This window comes from Saccopteryx leptura, chromosome 2 (genome assembly GCF_036850995.1).
Source record: "Saccopteryx leptura isolate mSacLep1 chromosome 2, mSacLep1_pri_phased_curated, whole genome shotgun sequence".
Lineage (NCBI taxonomy): Eukaryota > Metazoa > Chordata > Mammalia > Chiroptera > Emballonuridae > Saccopteryx > Saccopteryx leptura.
In genome coordinates, this window is record NC_089504.1 from 30,087,193 (window position 1) to 30,105,820 (window position 18,628).

At 34.8% G+C, this 18,628-nt stretch overlaps 1 pseudogene; it reads left to right on the forward strand.

Moving 5' to 3' along the window:
* Positions 1 to 18,628, forward strand: part of LOC136391263 (endogenous Bornavirus-like nucleoprotein 1) — an 82,201-nt pseudogene that overhangs the window by 30,508 nt on the left and 33,065 nt on the right.

Here is an 18,628-nt window from a genome sequence, read left to right on the forward strand (position 1 = left end):
GGCTAAGAAGATCTTGCATCAGGGATTTGATAAACGGTGTTGCATCATTTAAATATCATATATGGAACCTAATGAAAAGTAAAACATAAGGATAAGGAGCTATTGGAAATTGAGACTGGAGCCCTAGAACATGCTAATAATATCAACAAAGAGGTTTTACAACAATGGCAATATGGTGTGTGTGTGTGTAATGGAATATAGAATAGCAAACTTCGTTTCTTGAATCATTTTCAAAATTGAATCTAAGAGACTGTAATAGAGTGTTTTGTGTGTAAGCTTGATATAGAATTTATTTCGTACCAACAACTTAGAGCTTAAGCTTTGATTTTTAGAAAAAAAAAATTTTGTTATTTTCTGGTTAGCAATTCTATGAATAACTTAAACACAGAGTGAAATCATTTCTATGTATCAAAATAACTTGTATTTAAGTGATTACATGTTTTTTTAATGTATGAATGGGCCAGTCAGTGCCTTCTTAAAAATGGCACTGGACATCTGATGGAGAGGCAGAATAGAGTGAAAGAGATTTTACCTAGTTTGGTTTTTAACTTGCTGGAACTTGAGAAAGTCAAAGACGACTGAAGAAATAACAAACATAGGAAAGCTACAGTGGAAGCAGATGCTGCAAAAACATTGCTGTGAACACACATATCTCAAAGAGAGGGCACTGGCCTGCACCTCTGTAGTATGTAACAGTCACCCACGTAATGCTAAACAAGTGATAGTAACAGAAAAAATATCAAGTGATTTTATTGTTTGCTTCTGTTCCCTTTATTTCCCAGAAGTATATGTGAACTTTGCATCAGGTAAATCCAGAATTTTATTTGCTCTTTTATACAACTCTTACCAAATAATGACTCACAGGGTGTTTCTGGAAAAGATGGAGCAAAGGGACTCAGGGATTATTGTCAAGTGAAGCCTAATCTGGGGGAGAACACTTTTATGTAACTAAAAATATGTTAACAAGTATTACTGTCTTAGAACTATGTTTATGGACTACATTGTTTGTTCTGTGCAGTTTTGGTGTATGCAAATGGAGAATATAGAATATTGAATTAACTTCCTAAGGCTGCATTACATTACAAATTGGATGTCTTAACCAACAGAAATTTGCTTTTCACAGTTCTATAGGCTGGAAGTACAAGATCAAGGTGCCAACAAGCTTGATTTCTCTTGAAGTTTCTCTGATTAGCTTGCAGATGGCCTCTTCTTACTCCCTTTTTACACAGTTCCCCCTTGCACTTGTGCCTTGGTGATTCTCACTCTTTTTTTAAGAACTTCAGTCATATTTGATTAGGACCCTACCATAACAGTCTCATTTAACTCAATCACATTTTTAAAAAACCTTATCTCTAAATATGGTTATATTCTGAGGATATGGGGGTTAAGGTTTGAATATATGAATTTTGGGGGCATAATTTAGCCCATAACATATAAAATTTTTAAACATAGAAATTTAAGGTCAATGCATGTAGTTATCTGTAGCAAATGCTTTGATGAAATCATGTATATATATTTTTAAAATTACCAAAACTATGTTTTACCCAGGTTTTATGATAGATACTTTGTTTTTGATTTTCACATCAGTAGCATGGAGTTTGTATTATTATTACTATTTTCAAATAAGTTGATAAAATGTAGAGATTTCATGATTAGCCCTTTTTTATTGAAGAAGAAAGTGTCATGCCAGGATATGGCCCTAGTATTGCTGACTTTAGTACTTTTTCTACTAAAGCTGCCAGTGGATTTTATTCAAGAGGTGTTAATAAGTTGTGAATCAACATGAAGAATTGGCAGATGGTGCCTAGCTATACACATTATTTAATTTAATTGTATTTCATTGGAATGATCAAAATGGGTGTGTAGGAGCATAGATAATATATATTTAAAAATCACTAGGTTAATTAATGTGAGATTTGAATAGTCTGTTAAAACTGTATCTTTCAAAATCTTAATTTGTTATAAATTCCTCCTAGAAGTTATTTTAGTTTTAATTTAGAAACTTGATCATAAAACTAAATTTTACAAATGCCACATTGTGTACCTAATTGTAGCATAGTGTTTATTGTGAAAAATAGACATAATGTAGTTTTAAAGTTGAATGGTCAAAAGTAACCCTCTATCTTTAAAAATTATAAGCTACAATTTAGAACAAGTAATCTAAATGGAATACAAGGCACATTGGCCCAAATGTTACTTATGCATTTTTAACATGTGATGTGTAGTTGGCATTGATTTAGTATAATTGTGAACATATTAAATGGAATTCCAGAAATCAATGAGGTCCCTTAACTAAAGCAATAAATTCCATCAGATTTAGTTAAAAATAAAATAGAAAGTGAAATATTTTTAGTCATTCTACAGTATTGGGACCAGTTATGCTTCCTGAATATTGATGTCCCAGCTGTTGTCACATGCTCAAATATCTTATAAAGACAACTAGCGCTGTCTTCTGCTGTGATCCTCATTCTTGCTTGGCTTCTTCAGGATGCATGTTGTGATAACACCCCTTAAACTCACCATTCCAGTTAGATTATTTGTTTTAATAGTCTGATTCTCCTTATCTTTGATTCTAAGCTTTCTCTAAATGCTGTAGCTAAAGCCACCATGGTCAGAGGGCACATCCCACCTCGTCTCAGCATATTCTAAATTACGTAGTGGCTGAGTAATAGGAAGCTGCTATTCTTTAAGTGCCTATGGCTGATTGACAGAAAGCTAGATAATTTATATAAATTTAATTCTCTCAACAACCCAGTGAGATATAATTCATTATTTATTATGTAACGATTATTCTCAGAAAGTGAGATTCTGATTTAATTTAAGAAGCTTGCTCAAAGCATATGCATAGCAGAACTGAGAACAAAGTCTTTACATTGAAATGTTGTGAAAAAAGCAAAGATATTGTAGAAAAACAGAACTTAACTGAAATGTCAAATCTGCCGGTTGCCATTGAAATCGTAGTTATTTTCATCTTTAAAATGAAAGGATAAATGATGCTTATCTTAATGTATCTCAAAAATTAAATAACAAACCTGGGAAGTTCTTATAACCAATCATGGTAGCTTTTTTTTTTAAAGGTTGCACTATTATCCTGCCATTTAGCACTGCCGAATTAGTTGCAGAACAAATAAAGTTGTGCTTGGATAAGAGTAGCTGCCTAAATTTAAATGTCTCCAAGTGTCCCCCCAGATAACCATGATATGAACAAATAAAATAAAACAAAGGAAATATAAAATAAAAATACATGCCTCACAACCTAGAAATACTGGGAGACAGAGATTTCCACAAATGAAATGATTTATAGAGAAGTAATCACCAGATTTTAATAGTGCATTCTAAGAGTGTAAGAAATGAGGTTTTGAAGAGACTTAAGAGACTGAAAAAAAGAAGAGAGTGGAGGTCTTAAATAAAGTGCAGATAAAATCCCACAGAAAGAGAAAGTCTAAAACTAAGTTCAGATACTGAACACACACCTGGCACTTGACAGTTCACAATATTAGCTGCATAAAATGGGATTCAGAGAAACCTGAACCAGATACGACACCCTCAAAGAATCATTTTTTTACTTTTTTGATGAAAAGAGGAAGCTATATAGAGATAAGTAGTCCTTCTTAGATAAATGGCAAGGATGAGATAGGAGACAGAATCCCAGAAATAAAGAAAAGTTAGGCCAACCCTGTATGAAGCTGCTCCATTGAGCACAGAGAAAATGTAAATCAACAGATTAAAATCTCTCACAACAAAATAACTTCAAAATGAAAGACAATTACAAAACAACACTCCAAACCTTTAATCACAAACATTAAACTAGAATGAAATCAGAAATTCAAATTTTAAGAATGAATTAAGATTAAAAAAAGCAGCATAAAATACAGTGAGAGCTATTTGAATTCAAGAAAATAGATTAACTAGATTATTAAAACATTGAATATCATGAAGAGAGAAATATATAAAATACTCAAATGGAATGCTGATGGTAAAAATATATAATAGCTGAAAAAAGATACCCCTCACAAGATAGAATAAATGATATATTTGAAACAGCAAAAGGAAATACCAGTAAATTTAAAATACATATATATAATGTTATGAGAGAACAGAATTAAAAATAATAGACAAATCCTCAGTAAACTTTAGATAAATACTAAGTAGTATAATAGTTAAATAGAGTCACTGAAGCTGGTGGTGGGGGACCAAAAAAATATTGATGACATGATTGCCAAAATGTTCCAAATTAAAAAACAAAAGTATATACTGACAGTCAAACAGTTCAAGAAACCACAACACATTCAGAATCAAGAAAGTCACATCAAGGCAGATAATAATTAAACAGCTGAAAATGAGAGACAAAGCGAAAACATTAAAAGCATTTGTGAAAATTACACATCGATTGCGGATAAATAGATAAACAAATAAATATGGGAGAAGCAAATTCTTTTCTAAGAGTAGAATGCTGACTAATGAATATAGAATAGATTATCAATTAGAAAATTACTATTTTAAAGTGAAATAAGCCAGGCAGAGATAGACAAATACCATACGATCTCATTTATATGTGAAATCTAATGAACACAGTAAACTAAGGGATAAAATGGAAACAGGCATGGACATAGGGGACAGATGGACAACTATCAGAAGGGTGAAGAGGGGACTGGACCAAAGAAGGTGAAGAGATTAGCCAAAAACCATATATACATAACATAGATACAGACAACAGAGTGGCAATAGCCAGAGGGAAAGGAGACAGGGAGAGGAGGGCAAAGCGCCGGACATGAGGGTGGAAAGAGACTTTGCCTGGGCCAGGCGAGGCGTGATGCAGAGTGTAGTACACTGTAGTTGCTGTTATATTGAGTTCTACACTTGAAACCTGTATAGTTTGGCAAACCATGTCAACCCAACAAATAAATAAATTAATGAATGAATAAAAAATAAATTAATAAAGATATTTTAAATTTTTTAGTAAAGAAAATTAAAAATAAAACTTTATTTAAAAATTACTATTGTAATATTAATACAGTAAATTGAATTCTGATAATAATCATTATTGGGTGCTAAACCCATAGAGTGGAGAGGTTGTTTTGGAATAGATTATTTACACAATCTCAAGAAGTTCCCCCATAAACTTGTTAATAACAAAAGGAAAAATGGTGACTATGTGGTAAAGGAATCCGAAAATGTCAGAGCAAGTCTTTGGTGTGGTAGACAGACAAATGTTTAGATGGCTCCTGGTCATACTGTCCTCCTGGTAATCATGTCTTCTGTGTGGGCAGGACCTGCTACTTAAATAAGTAGGATACAGCAAAGATTATGGGATGCCACTTAGAAGGTACCATTATATAAGGTTGTAACACACTTTTCTAATAGACTTTCTCCCTTGCTGGTTTTGATTAAGCAAGCTGCTGTATGAGCTGCCCTATTGAAAGACCCATGGAATTGATGGAAGCCTCAGACCAATAGCCAGTAAGAAACTGAGGTCTTCAGTCCTATGGCCAGCAAGGGACTGAATTCTGCCAATAACCATGTGAAATTTGAAGCAAACCTTTTGGCAATTGAGCCTTGAAATTATGCCACAGCCTCAACTGACAACTTGCAATAGCAATGTAAGACTGGGAAGCAGAGGACCTATTGAGCCATGCCCAGACTTATGTCATATAATAAATGTGTGTGTGCTTTAAGCTGCTAATTGTGTGGCCCTATTGTTATGCAACAATAGCTAAGTAATATACCAAGCAATCAAAATTAATATCATTGCTAATATTATATTAAATTAAATTAAGATGATATGCTACCAGAGATGATACTCTGAAAAAAAAATACATCACTTATGTAGTGTCCCAGACCAAAAAGCGTAACTTGAATCTATTCATGTGAAAAACAGCAATACTCAAGTTGAGGCATATTCAATAAAATTACTAGTTTTATTCTTCAAAAATATTAATGGCATGAAAGAAAGAAAAGAAAAGAAAATACTCTAGGGTGAAGAAAACTAAATAGACCTGACAGTTAAATACAATTTCTGACCTTAGCTTGGATCTTATACTAGAAAATAAATAACTATGAAGCATGTCTCTGACAATTGATAAAATTGGAATATTCAATGTATAGTATATAAAAAGTGTATTGATTTAAGTTTCTTAAATTTGATTTTTGTAATATGTATTACGGATATGTAATTAAAGGTCTTAGGAAATGCATGACAAAATATTGTAAAATTACTATATGTTTTTATATAGAGAGAAGATAAAGCATAAAAAGAAGGTGTTAAAAGTAAGAAGTATGAAAAAATTCAGTTATTTTGGATAATTTTTGCAAATTTTCTCTAAGTTTAAAATTTTTTTTAACGAAATGGTAAAAATAATGACCAAGAGACATTCAGTTGTTCCTCAACACATTGTATTATACTGAGAAAACTGTTAGAACCTACGATTTCCTAGGTTATAACTAAAGAACTGTCACACAATGAGCCCATATATCTTTAGTTAAAAATGCACAAACTATTAATGCATTTTAGTTTCTACTAGCTTGCAGAAATCTTGACATGTAGAGGTAGCAAAAATGTAATTTTTCTCCAATCCTAGTTTATAAGGAATCCTTATACATTTTATCAAAAGCTAATTAAAATTCCATGCCACTGGTAAAAAGAACATGAACACGAAATTTAGGATAGGTAGATAAATCACTGGGACACTGGGAATTGACTGCAGAGGAAAAAAGCTTGAATATTGCAGCAAAACTAGGCCATCTATTCACTTCAACCGGAATCGATTGTTTATAATTTATCTGCAGGGCTGCCTGAGAAAAGAGAGGGAAAGCCACAGGGTCATTACCATCACCATACAATTACTTACATGTTAACTGGTAATAAAGCGTGATGAGATGCATAGCACTGGAATGTAGAGAAGGAGGAGGTCAGATTAGGATATGGAAAGAGGAAATTTTTAGTTGCAGTGAAAACACAAATAAGCCATGTTCCCTCTGTAACTTCCCTTTGATCCCTAGAGTGGAAAAAAATGTGATTGTATTTTACTAAGTTGCTATTGCTCTTCTCTGGTAATTACAGTCAAGCTTAAAATTTTAAAGCATATATACATTCTACATTATTTGCCTCTGCAGTTTTGAAAATGTTATTTTATGACATAGCCACTTCAAAATCAAAAGAGTGTTTGCAAATTGTTGGCAGGCTGGCTGGCTCCAGAGGTTTGTAGTAGGTCATACAATGTCTTTGATTTCTAGGTCATTGCTTTAAATCCATTCTGCTTAATGACTATTGGCTGCTAGAAGTGAAATGAACTGTTGAGTTTAGCAGAGTTTCAGTAATTTGTATTATCTACTGCCTTTTCCAGTTTGTGTGTAGAGTTTCTACTCACCCCTGTGCTTTTATCAAGCAAGTGAAGTGGTTCAAGTGAGAAATATGGCTTCAAGATTCAGAAGCAATCACTGTTTTACTGTATAATGACCAACAACTAGATTTTCTTCTTTATGGTTTAATTTTCCCACTTTTTTTGTACATAAATGTGTTTGTAATTAATAGTCGACTTCACTGAATTGTTTTATTTTATTTTATTTTTTTGGCAGAGACAGAAAGAGTCAGAGAAAGGGACAGACAGGGACAGACAGACAGGAAGGGAAAGAGATGAGAAGCATCAATTCTTCATTGCAGCACCTTAGTTGTTCATTGATTGTTTTCTTATATGTGTCTTGACCAGGGGCTACAGAAGGACAAGTGACCCCTTGCTCAAGCCCGTGACCTTGGGCTCAAGCCAGTGAACATGGACTTCAAGCCAGATACCTTTGGGCTCAAGTCAGTGACCATGGGATCATGTTTATGATCTCACACTCAAGCAAGTGACCCTACTCTCAAGCTGGTGAGCCTGTGCTCAAGCTGGATGAGTCTGCACTCAAGCTGATGACCTTGGAGTTTCAAACCTGGATCCTCCGCATCCCAGTCCAACATTCTGTCTACTGCACCACATCCTGGTCAAGCCACTGAATTCTTTTATTAAATACATATTTTATGTGACCAAAGCAAAAAACATTTATTGAGAGCCTAAGTAGGACAAATGTTACAATCTGCATTACTTCATTTAAGTTAATGTAATGCTCATAACTTTCTGTGAGGTAATTTTTTTAATGAATGGAAATACCACCTCAGAGACATGCAGCTTTTCTTAAGACACATAAATATTTTTTTAAGTCAGCCCTAAAGATGAAAATAATCCATTTAAAATTTAAGTCAACAAAGATGACTGGCCCAGCTTGCTTCTGTCAAATATAGTCCAAAGTGCTGGAGAGACCATGGTCGACAAAAAGGGCAAGTACCAAGCCCATGGAGTTACTTGTTAAAAGGTAAGAGCTCCAAAATAATCCAAACATAATCAATAATACCATTTCAGTTACTAATAATATTATAAAGACTATATATGCATTTAGTGAAGATGGAATGGGGAGGCATATTTGATACAGAATGATCCAGAAAGGACTCTAAAGAAGGTGACATTTAACCAGAGGCCTGAATAATGACAAGGAGCCAGATGGCACCTATCTGAGCTAAGAACCTAAGGGCTTTCCAAGCAGAGGGCAGTGTAAAGTTCTGTACCAGGAATGACCTTGAATATTTGAAGAAAAGCAAGGGAGCTAGTGTGCTTGGAGAACAGTGGGGAGGAGAGCACCTCACTGTCACACCAGTTGTGTCACATGATTGGGATAATGACTGGGGAGCAGAGATATGTTGACAGGATTCTGTTAGAGGCAAACACCGAGAATTAGTAGTTCCAGAGCCTTACTGTAAATCAATGACTGAGAATCATAAAAGAGGAAAGAAGAACAGGAAGGAAAAACCTTCAGCCCCTTCAATGCAGATCTGAGGGGAAGAGTAGAAAAAGGAAGATTGGTCAGGGAGAGCTTCAGATTGTTATCTGGATCATGATGCAGATCTGAAGAAGTGTTGGCCAACCCAATGGGAGCTCCCAAACCAAAACTGCCCCTGAGGGATTCCCGTCCTGCTCAGCCTTGGCTGGTCTGCCTGTGGTAGAGTGTAACCTCAGCTCTGAAACTGAGGAGTACCCTGAAGGTGCTATCGCTGGAGACTAATAACTGACTATACTCCTTGCACATGAGTGGCAGTTTCTTCTTGGAGGAAGATTTGGACAGTGCACCTCCAAAATTGCCACAGGGGACTGTATGTACGCTATACTTTCATCATACTCCTGCCCTATTTAAAAGTCACTGGTCAAGGGTTAAATGGAGTGTTCTTTCTTTTATTTTTAAAATTTATTTATTTATTTTTTTAAGTGAGGAGAGGGGAGATAGTGAAACAGACTCCCACATGCACCCAGATGGGATCCACCTGGCAACCCTCGTCAGGGCCAATGCTTGCACAGAACTATTTTTAGCACCTGTGGCGGGGGCTCCATAAAGCCATTCTCGGTTCAAAGGCTGATGCTCTCAAATCAATCAAACCATGGCTGTTGGAGGGGAAGAGTGAAAGAGAGAGAGATAAAGAGGAGGGACAGTGGAGGAGAAGCAGGTGGTCACTTCTCCTGTGTGCCCTGACAGGGAATTGAACCCAGGACATTTACACATTGGGTCAGTGATCTACCACTGAGTGAACTGGCCAGGGCCTATAAGTTCTTAATGAGGTTCTCAGCCATAGAATTCCTCTGAGGTTTGATAAATAAATCTTGCCAGAGCTGAAGCCCTGATAATACATAATCTCTTATGTCCTCAGAGGACCTCCAAGGAAGGAATGTACAAGTAGGAATCAGAGACATAGCTGGCAGCTACAATTGAAGATAATACCTAGTCAGTTTAAACTTTGAAGGCTGGTACTAATACTAATATCATTTAATAAGGAAAAACTCAATTTTTCTTGAAAATACCATTTTAAATGTAGAATTTAAAATATAATTTTATTTTCAAATTATATTTTTATATCTATAAAGCCAGTAGCTATGGCCACCATCACAGCCACCTGGCCCATGCAGGTTAGCATTTGATTCGGACAGATGGTAATGAAACAACGAAGCCAAGAACTGGTGGGCCATTAGTTTTAATCCTAGCTTGCACCCAGCAGGCAAGAAATACATACAGTGGGAAAACACTTCCCTTTCCACTCAGGGCTCCCAAAGCCACTGACTTATCTGAGTTTCCTAGAATCAAAGGTTTCTAGCTCACCAGCCTTATTCACCTCTGTTCCCCATCTCCTTCTCTCTGCACAAACTCTGCACAAACTGGCTTCTCCTTCAGCACTCTGCCATCTTGGCTTCTGCTCTCATCCACGTGGCCTTTCTCTGCTCTCCTCTCTAATGCTAATCTCAGGAACCGAGAGAGAGAGCAAGCTCCCGGTCTGCTCCATTTTATAGTGCAGAAATCAAAACCTTTAATCCAATATACAAACAATGAAGTCTCTGATACAAAGTCACTTATCTGAGGCATAATAGGATTCCTCATAATAGTGCACCACCCTCTATCATGCAACAGTCAAGAGTGTGGGAAAAAGCCCAGTTTTAAAACTAAGCCTTAGGCTATAACAGCCCTGCCTACTTACAGCCTGTCCCCAACACCCAATGCAAAGTATAAGTGAGCAAACATATACATCATATTTGCAAACTTATTTGACCCACAATATTCATATAAATTAAATGCTCCCAATTTTTAGGCTTTGGAACCACTTTACTAAAGGTTAGAAAAGTATATTATTTTTCTCTCTTAATATAAGTATTAAATAATGCCATATGAAGTATAAAGTTAAGTATGTAGGTATTTTGAGGCCAATCAATATCAAACTATTAACTTGAGAGTATGAAACAGAAGAACTGGTAAATGTTGAGACGCTCTTAGTCTGACAGTATACATGTCAGAAGGATATTATTATTATTTGGCACTATCCTAAGAAATTTATTAATATCAACTCCTTGAATTCCCATATATCACTATAATGTATGTCAAACAGTAATATTAATATTTTCAACATTTTATATTACTCATTTAACCCCTAACCAGCTCTCTCATAAATACTATTATTGTTGGAAGTCAAGAAGAAAGAAGGAGTTCCTTTGTCTCCTGCTGCTGGGTTTGTTACAGCAAAAATAAGTTCAGAAACCCTTTTGTCATCCCATAAAACCATTGAGCTTCAGAGTTATCTTATAGCCTCACCCTTTCTTGCAGCAAAACGTGTATCTTTCACAATGTTTTATTTTAAGAATATTCTTACTGACACTTATTATTTTAATGAGGTAATGCCTTATTCTTTTGTAAAGGAAAATAACATTAAATAGGATACATTAAGGAAATCTCTCCAAATAATTAATTGGACAAATCATTAGTGTTATTGATTCCTTATGAAAAAAATATTTGCAGAAGTATAGATTTTTTTTTAAACTACAGTATTTAATTTATCAAAAGAAAACCTAATGCTCATGACAAATCAACACCCAGAATATCCATGGGCAAGTTAATTGCTCAGTCGATGACAGGATTGATTAGGCAGAAAAGTAATTTCCATGAAGCATAAAATTTGGAAAATGAACTGTTTAATTTAATGACCAAAATTGCTGGATAGACCATTCATGGCTGATCTTATTATTAGTTATACAAGTTCTAAGGTGAACATCAGTTCTTATCATTTACGAGAGCCACGGCATATTAAAGTAGATCTTTCTTTGAAAGCCTTGTTGAAGTATTTTCGCACAAGTATTCCATGGAGAAAACATGAAATATTAAAAGTAATTCTAATGAGATTAATATACAATCACTCTTCGGTAAGAGCATTCCAATCAATCTTTAGAATGAAGGAACAAGTAATACTGAACTCATTATACTTACGGAAAATTGTGAGACAGTGAACTTAAGCAGCTTGTTCAAGGTCACAAAATTAAATAATTTCTGACATACAAATACAATCCATCTTTTAAAGCCCAGTCCAGAGACTGGTCTTCTAGTCTCCATCTCTAAAAAATAACTGTAACTCTGAACTATTCTCACTATTGAGAGTATCACTCTTCTTTCAAAAGATATTCTTTTTGTTAGTCTGTTGCATCAATAATTTATTTTTGAAGGTATAATTTTTATTTTTATTAATTTTTAAACTTTAAACAAATTTTATTACATAACAGTAACATAATTGGGCATTTCTCTACTTTGTACACAATTATTCTTACTCTCCACAGAAAGGCTGCCTCTTCTGGTGATGACAAGCACTAAAATCCCAATTTCTTTTTTTTTATTATTATAATTTTATTTTTTTAATGGGGTGACATCAATAAATCAGGATACATATATTCAAAGACAACATATCCAGGTTATCCTGTCATTCAATTATGTTGCATACCCACCACCCAAAGTCAGATTGTCCTCTGTCACCCTCTATCTAGTTCTCTTTGTGCCCCTCCCCCTCCCCCTTTCCCTTTCCCTCTCCCCCCTCCCCCTGTAACCACCACACTCTTATCAATGTCTCTTAGTCTCACTTTTATGTCCCACCTACGTATGGAATAATGCAGTTCCTGGTTTTTTCTGATTTACTTATTTCACTTCGTATAATGTTATCAAGATCCCACCATTTTGCTGTAAATGATCCGATATCATTATTTCTTATGGCTGAGTAGTATTCCATAGTGTATATGTGCCACATCTTCTTTATCCAGTCATCTATTGAGGGGCTTTTTGGTTGTTTCCATGTCCTGGCCACTGTGAACAATGCTGCAATGAACATGGGGCTGCATGTGTCCTTGCGTATTAATGTTTCTGAGTTAAAATCCCAATTTCAACAGAACAGTAGTAAAAATGCCTCAGTGATTTAAATTGAAAGCAGTAAAAAAAAAAAAAAAAAAAGAAAGCAGTACACTGGTACATGGCTCTTGTACTTAGTTACCAGGAATGGACAAGTGTCTTTTATTCAAAAATACAAAATAAATTATCTGTAGGCATGGACAATGACAGCAGTAAGCCATTGTATCTTGTCAACTGAAACCAGTAACTTATGATTATAGTGATTTTCTTGAACATCCGCCAGCCTTTTCTTCAGTCATTCCCTTCAACTTACTTCTCTGAAGTCATATGTAGTTGAGGAGTACTGCCTTGAGCTCCCTCTCACGGTTCTCATTAATAATGATAAAGTGCTCTTCTGGGTTAGAAAAAATGATACCTTTAAATAAAAAATAAATGTGTTTAAAGTGCAGGATATAGGATATTTTCTCAACTCAGTCTTCTCTCAAATGAGAGATGAACTATGCTATCACAATTTTATATGCAGAGAAATAAATAGTGCTTCTTTTTTATATACCTGCAGTTGATTTTATCTTTTGGAAAATTCTAGTTGTATATATTGCCAAAGTTTAATGTGTTATTAAACACCCATGTTTCTTAACATATCAGTTGTTTTTGTGTGTGTGGTTTTATTCCAATGTCTGCTTATCTTCTGTAAATGTGAGTTAAACTCATATTTTCCCTTTTGTCAAATATTTCCACTTTTTTAGAGTTTGGAAAACTCAGAATGTTCATTGTTACAATATGATACGCATGTTCACCTTACCTCTTAGAAGGACAATAGTTATGCTTCATAGAAACATGTTACAGGAGACTGCTTTTTATATCTAAGTCAGAGGCTTAAATATACAATTATAAATAATATGCCTGTGCATCTTATTATATTACAAAGAACAATAAAAGGTATAATTACTGTCTAAATCTCACATGGAGAAATGATTAAACCCCTCACTGGGCCTTGTTTTCTACAAAATAGAAGGAGAATACACTAACTTAATTTGGGGCAACCTTGAAGTCTCTGTTTGTTTCTCTTTCTCTCTTTTTTATTTCTTTTGTGACAGAGACAGAGAGAGTCAGGAAGAGGGACAGATAGGGACAGACAGACAGGAAGGGAGAGAGATGAGAGGCATCAACTCTTTGTTGTGGCACCTTAGTTGTTCAGTAATTGCTTTCTCATATGTGCCTTGAGCGGGGGGCGGCAGCAGATTGAGTAACCCCTTGCTCGAGCAAGTGACCTTGAGCTTAAGCTGGTGAGCCTTGCTCAAACCAGATGAGCCTGCGCTCAAGCTGGTGACCTTGGGGTTTCGAACCTGGGTCCTCCATGTCCCAGTCCAATGCTCTACCCACTGCGCCACTGCCTGGTCAGCTGTTTGTTTCTTCGTTCTGCACTTCAACAATGGGTATTCTTTTTTCCAAAGTTCATCAGGATATAGGTACTACTTCTTTACTCTTCAATGATTACTCTATTTTTGTTTAGTTATATTTAAGAACCATGCCCTTTAGTAATGCATGCCCATTCAAAATGTATGGTTTAGAAATGTTTTATCAACAAAAGTAAATGTTTTGATGAAAAATATTGTGACAAAAAAACAAAGTATGAAAAGTGTATAAAGTACAAAAGATACTAAAATATAAAGTGTAGCTAAAAATGAAAAACAATTGATATTTTATAAATTGGCATGATCAGTGTTGCTACAGTTACTTTAGTAAACTGTAGAAGCCTACTACAGCTGGCATATACATATTCTATGTGTATTACATATATGTATCAAAATGTACAAGAATGTTCATTGAAGAATTTTCTGTAATAATTTTAAAATATAAGCTACTCAAATGTCACTTATTGATAAAATGGATAATTAAAATAGTCATATTTATTCATTGGAATACTATTCAACAATTACAAAAACAACTTATTACAACAAACAAGACATAAATGAACCTCACAGACATAATTTTAAGTGAAAGAAACCAAACATCAAAGTGAACATTTGGTTAACATCCACTTAAGTTCAAGATTAGTCAAAACTAAATTATGATAATAGATATCAAGTAGAACTTGGCATTGGGATCATCATATGTAATACTTCTGGGATGCTGTTCATGTTTTGTATCTTCTCCTGAGTGGGGATTAAATAGCTATGGTCATTTTGAAACACATTATTTGAACTCTAAACATTTTGTCTCTCTATATATGGCAGGGGTCAGGAAACTTTTTGGCTGAGAGAGCCATAAATGCCACATATTTTAAAATGTAATTCCTGAGAATCATACAACAACCTGTGTATGTTACGCGTTATACAATAAAAATTTGGTGTTGTCCCAGAGGACAGCTGTGATTGACTCCAGCCACCCGCAACCATGAACATGAGCGGTAGGAAATGAATGGATTGTAATACATGAGAATGTTTTATATTTTTAACCTTATTATATTTTTTATTAAAAATTTGTCTGCGAGCCAGATGCAGCCATCAAAAGAGCTACATTTGGCTCTCAAGCCATAGGTCCCTGACCCCTGATATATGGCATATTTCAATAAGGTTAAGGGCCTCTGTAAAACACAGAGATTCAATTTGGTCATTAAATCCATTTGGGGTTTTTTGTTTGTTTTTGTTTTTTACATTTATTTCAGAGGGTGAGTAAAAGGAAAAAGATTAAACAAATTTAGATAACTTGAAATTCTTTGGTTTGGTAATTGGTTGAAGCAAATTTAGAATATAAATAGTCTAGTGACTTGCATTGCTAAGTTTGAGGGTCACCTTACTCTCATCAAGGCTGAAACCTGTTAACAGCAACATCTTTTAATGGGGCAATAAAAAGACACTCAGGATGAGAATTCCAGGGATTCAGAACTGAGTAGTTTTAAGTTCCATCGTCAACCCAATGGTATTGAATTGAGTTTAACATCAACACAAATAGAAAAGAAAGAGCAAGTGCACATCACAAAATGTATCATTTATCTTATCTGGTTTTCCTGAGAGCTTCCTGAGGCAAAAATTTTGCTATTGCCCATTGGTAATCACAGCTTGAACATCAGCAATAATGGCTGTTTCAGAATACTAGAAAAATAAAAATATTTTCTCACTGTAGAATGCAAGAAAATAGTCCTCTGCCGTTCAGATATATCAGTTCCTTTTATTGAGGGCCTAATTCTGGTTCCAGTGGTTTGCCATTTTTCCTATTCTTACTATTCTTGCTTTCCACCTGGGGGAGGGGTCCTGCTCTTTGGTAACATATGTCATGTTTTATTGCCATTTATTGACTATTCTTTCTCTTTGTAATGGATAATGTTTACTCGAAGAAACATTAAAGTGGGAAATAGGTGGAGATTGGATAACACGAATAACGCAATATCAATCATTTTTAAAGTTGGGTGATAAGTATAGCAATGTTCATTATTCTATTCTTTACTTTTTGTCTGTTTCAAAGTGTCCATAATAAAATATTTTAAAAATCTGCCCACAAAATTAGCCAAAAACTGCTCATATGCTTTATTTAAAAAGAGGAATACCAAAACTCATAAAGCTTTAAATTTAAGAATATAAAAAACCCTATCTACCCAACCTGACATGTTATACATATTTTTGTTACTGTAAGAATGTATGCAAGAATGTATACCAAGCAGATGAACTTGCACTTTGTTGTATATTTAATTGTACTCAGCATACATATCCTGTGGTTGCATTGTTGCCTGTAGAGTTTTCTATAAGCAGAAATATGCAGACTAGGTATTAAAAAGACCAATGTAAAGCTACTACCTTTCTAAATAATGACATATTTACAATAAATTCAAATATATACTCAGCAATCACAGAAAAAAATTAGTACTAAACCTACATGCCCCCCCACACACACAAAAAAAATGTTTACCTGATGGTGGACATTAACTAGTGGCGGTTTCAACATGTTAAATTTTATTATATTTAATTAATTTATTTTATTACAGGTGCTTAAATATTTAAAATATATTTTGAAAATTAAATTCATATCAAACATTTATTCTATCCCTGAAGCACAGCACAGTTTAAAACCACTCCATGTGGTGGTTATAAAATTGAAAGCAGAAAATATATTTTATTCATCTCTGTCTCTCCAATACCAAACACAGTAGTTTGATGAATAAATATTACTTGATGATATAAAGAGGTTGATATCTAAGCCAATTTACTTGTTGATTTTTCTGAGTATACAAATTCTATCCTCATTAGGAACAATTCAATAAAAAAAATTTAATTAGAAAATCACAGTTCTCTACTCTTTCATTTCTCTATGTATAAAATAGTGTATAATTCATAAAATTTATAAAATAGGATCACATTATGGACACAAGTTTTAAAACATGTTTATTTTTTTTACTTTATATTTATTTATTTTTATTTTTTTGCATTTTTCCAAAGCTGGAAATGGAGAGGCAGTCAGACAGACTCCCGCATGCACCCAACCGGGATCCACCCAGCACACCCACCAGGGGATGATGCTCTGCCCATCTGGGGAGTCGCTCTGTTGCATCCAGAGCCATCCTAGCGCCTGAGGCAGAGGCCACAGAGCCATCCTCAATGCCCAGGCCATCTTTGCTCCAATGGAGCCTCGCTGCGGGAGGGGAAGAGAGAGACAGAGAGGAAGGAGAGGGGGAGGGGTGGAGAAGCAGATGGGCGCTTCTCCTGTGTGCCCTGGCCGGGAATTGAACCTGGGACTCCTGCATGCCAGGCCGATGCTCTACCACTGAGCCAACCAGCCAGGGCTATTTTTTTTTTACTTTAAATGTATATCTAGGTCATCTTTTTACTCAGTAGATATCTAGCTTCTTTCTTATTCCTTTGAAGGAATACATGTTATTCTATCATTTGGCAGTACAGTCAAGTGGCGCTTAAAGACAGGAATATGCTCTGAAAAATGCATTATTTGGCAATGCTGTCCTTGTGCAAATATAAAGAGCACAAAGCTAGATGGTATAGCCCATCATACACCGAGGCTATATAGTAGAGCCTATTATTGCCTTAGGCTACAAACCTATGTAGAGCATGGTACTGTACAAAACAACATGAGATTAAATAAGCACAAGAGAAAATGATACAATCAAGAGACATAAATATGGGGTGTATGGAGGCTGCTGTGTAACATGGCGCTGTTTTACAGCAAACTTTTTTTATAAGTAGAAAGAGTGTAGTCTGAAGTACTGATTCAAAAGTATAGTATAGTAAAAACAAAACCCAGTAAGACAGTTGCTTATTATCATTACTAATGATATTGACTATTCTTGGATTGTGAAGAAGTTCTAACTTTAGTTTGAAGTCTCCTCTTAACCCATAAAAGTGTGGTCACAACACTATACTTAAAAGTTCTGATAAACACCCAAGAAAATTAATTTTGTGGAATTCCTGTTATCTTAAGTACCACATTTCCTTTTCCTCAGCATTTCTTGTAAGGTCTGAAAATGCAATGAGCTATTTTTTTTAAAAAAATACCATATTCAAACTCTAAGTAACAGGAATTTTGTGTAATATATATCTATGAGAAAGTCAACTGCATATCTGGACATTGAAAAATTTTATGTGACCTATTCCTGCAAAATCCATTTAACTAATACCTTGGCCCTTTATATCCATAGTGAGGCAAAATGACCTCAATGAGAACTAACTTCTCTTTTCAGTCTTCCAGCTTACCTAGGGCTCCACTGATAAAAAACAAACAATCAGGACTTCTCTTTTTTCTCAATTCCATTATATATACCCTCTTCTGTCCTGCTTCCATCAATGATGCTGTGCCTTTAGCTGGTTCTCTTTACTTACATATATCCAGCAAAACACAAATTAGAAGGTTACAGTTACCTATTTATCCTATTTCTGACCATGATTTCATCCTCATT